Source organism: Pistacia vera, unplaced genomic scaffold (assembly GCF_008641045.1).
Source record: "Pistacia vera cultivar Batoury unplaced genomic scaffold, PisVer_v2 Contig351, whole genome shotgun sequence".
NCBI classification, from domain to species: Eukaryota; Viridiplantae; Streptophyta; class Magnoliopsida; order Sapindales; family Anacardiaceae; genus Pistacia; species Pistacia vera.
Genome location: NW_022196170.1, coordinates 369,865 through 372,701, shown reverse-complemented (window position 1 = coordinate 372,701; position 2,837 = coordinate 369,865). Strand labels below are relative to the sequence as shown.

General features: G+C 36.8%; 1 long non-coding RNA gene across 1 annotated transcript; it reads right to left on the bottom strand.

The window, feature by feature from the left end:
- Positions 1 to 236: 236 nt before the first annotated feature.
- On the bottom strand, positions 237 to 1,075 carry LOC116139444. Its single transcript, XR_004129461.1, has 4 exons — positions 958 to 1,075; positions 704 to 862; positions 525 to 599; positions 237 to 286 (listed from the first exon to the last, which is right to left on the bottom strand). It is a non-coding gene; the product is annotated as an uncharacterized LOC116139444 (long non-coding RNA).
- Positions 1,076 to 2,837: the final 1,762 nt, after the last annotated feature.

Sequence of the window (2,837 nt, the reverse complement as noted above, 5' to 3'; positions counted from 1 at the left end):
TAGCCAACAACTGCATAAAATGAACTAACAAGCTCTTAAATCAGGTGTCCGAAGAGCTCAAAATGTAACCACAAACTCATCTTTAATAAAATTTGGGATGCCATTTCGATCACAATGGTAAAACACAAATTTCTAGCTTTATGCACTACAAAGTGGCAGTGACCAAAATGAAAAACAACCAAAAAAAGAAGGCTTTAAAAAGGAAAAAGACTACATGAGAAAGACGGGCTTTGAACATACATTGAGTCCCTGCCGAACACCTCTCCTCTTTTTGGCTCATAACTTGCTGAAAATCCAACAAAAACAACAGCTTTAACAGTGTATATAAACATTTTATTTCCATATCAAAACACTTTCAAATTATACTAGCACAAATTGAAATACAATTTAAACTTATTGGATAATACACTTTTAACAACTTAATTAATCTCATTAAATATAATTAATCTAACAATCATTAATCAATGCCTATAAATTTGAATACTTTGAAAGCCATAAATTTCACTCAAAAGAAACAAACATACCTCCTCTCTGTAGGGATAAAAATATTCAGGAGCAATTCAATGTATTTGCGCTTCATAATCCTTGCTGTACCTCTCCTAAATCCATACAAAGCATTAACAATGAAACACAAAAATCGCATTTTCAAACAGCTTTTCAAGCAAACCACGTTTTAAAACTACAGCTCCATATAGATCCTCACCCCAAATTCCTGAGATCACATTGTATCCACCTGTCGCCTAGAGCCCAGTCAAAAACGACGATTTTCAACTTCTGATCCGCTTGAAGCATATCGACATCATTTGACACCAATTTCGCCTATAGTTGCCGAACAGATTCGGTAACAACCTGGCCATCTCATCTGTGAAATTAAAAAAAAAAAAAAAAATTAGCAAATATTTAGCACAAATGTTCTATTAATTTTAATGATTAAGTATTTGAGATGACAAAAATGACCTAGACTGCCGGTGGTTGAGCAGGCGGGACCGTTGACGGAGAACGGAAGGGAGAGGACATGCGTGATTGATACGGCTCGTTTGAATTAACTCTAAACTGAAGCCACACAGCCAGATACTAGAGCAGACTTGACAAGAGTCATATCGCTGTTAGCCACCAAGGAAGGAGACGCGGCCTAAGTCTGTAGCCCCTGCTATCACCATCCTGCATTTTCTTCATATAAATTTGCATGATTGGATATCATTTCAATTTTCTCCTGACGGAATACTAAGTAGTCCCTTAAATCTATAATTAATATCATATTTAACCTTATAATCCAAAATTTATACTCATGCCGTTGCTCACCTTCAACATCTTCACCCCCCTACACTCAGTAATCAGTTCACAAACTTGAAGTTTCTTAATAACCAAAAACTCTGCTTTACTAGTCTTGGTCAACCTCGCCCAGTCATAAATTCATATAGTAGAAGAAGTTGACTTTCTTTTTGCATAGGATAAAATTAATAAAATGAGATTAGAAAACACTTCCACACAATCAACATCTTTGGTAGGTGGGATTTTGTGTTTATTTAGCTCATAGAATTAAGATGAAGTTGATTGATTATTCTACTAGGAATGCTTGAAACGACGGCGTATTGGATATTAGTGGAACGGTGTCGTTTTGGACAGCTTCAAGATGAATCCTGACCATTGATCCAATGACAATCCAACGGATGAGAATTCGTTGAAAGTCAACACTATAAAAGAGAAAGTCTTCATTTGCAAAAACAAAGAGGCTTCTCACATCGAAAAAGAGTATGATCTCTGTGTTCTTTGTACACATTTAGGGTTCATGTTATTCTGATTCTGATTTCGTGTGTAATCTGAGTAAATCTTGAGCAGTTTGGTGTAATAATTTCAGGAAGAGTAAGAGAGCTCTTATTCTAGGGATTTGGGGGTTAGAGTATTCCTAGGGTCAGATTGCAGGTTTGATTTCAGAAGTGTTTGAGTTGGGATTTTAGGCGTATTCGAATCTAGGGTTGTAAGTGATTGATTCTTATTAATAGTAGTGCAGCGAACTCCCTTTTTCCGGAGTTCAATGTGGATGTACTTGCTAAAAAATAGAGCAAGTGAGCCACGGTAAAACTGTTGTTGTTGTCTGCGTGTGTGCTTTCTTGATTCTGGATAGTTTGGTCATGATTTGTTTCTTGATTATTGCATAACAGTGGTATCAGATCCTTTACTTAGGCAATAACCTTTGGGTGTTTGGATTAGGGTTTCCTTAGATCTAAAAATTAGGGTTTCTCAATTTTGGTGTTTCCTCAAATCTAGGGTTTCTTAATCAAATTGAGGGCTCTTAGAGCCAAGATCCGAGATTATCAGTCTCAATTACACTAAGGGGAAAACAAATTAGGGTTTTTGTGGGTCATGTTGTAAAGAGTCAGATCTGTATCGAGTTCTTGAATTCTTAGTTCCCAAACACAAAATCAAATACAGAACCATAACCAACACCACCACCCGAATGGAGATCTCCTAATATGATGGGAAGATCGACTTCGGGAGTTGGAAGAAGAAAATGAAAACCCTACTTTCGCACAACAAAGTTGGCCTTGCACTGGAGAAAGATCCCAAGAAGTGGCCCGAAGAAAAACTGAAGAAGAAGAAGGAGATTGATGAAGAAGCTTACAACCTGATCGTGATGAACCTATCAAACAACATACTGAGAAAGGTTGATGGAATCGAAACCCCTCTGAGGTTATGGGGTAAGCTCCAATCCTTGTATGCTCTTCAATCTGCACCAAATTTAGCATTCCTTAAAGGTGCCCTGTTTTCATATAAGATGGATAGCAATAAGACCATAGAGGAAAATTTGGATGAATTCCTAAAAATGACACTAATTT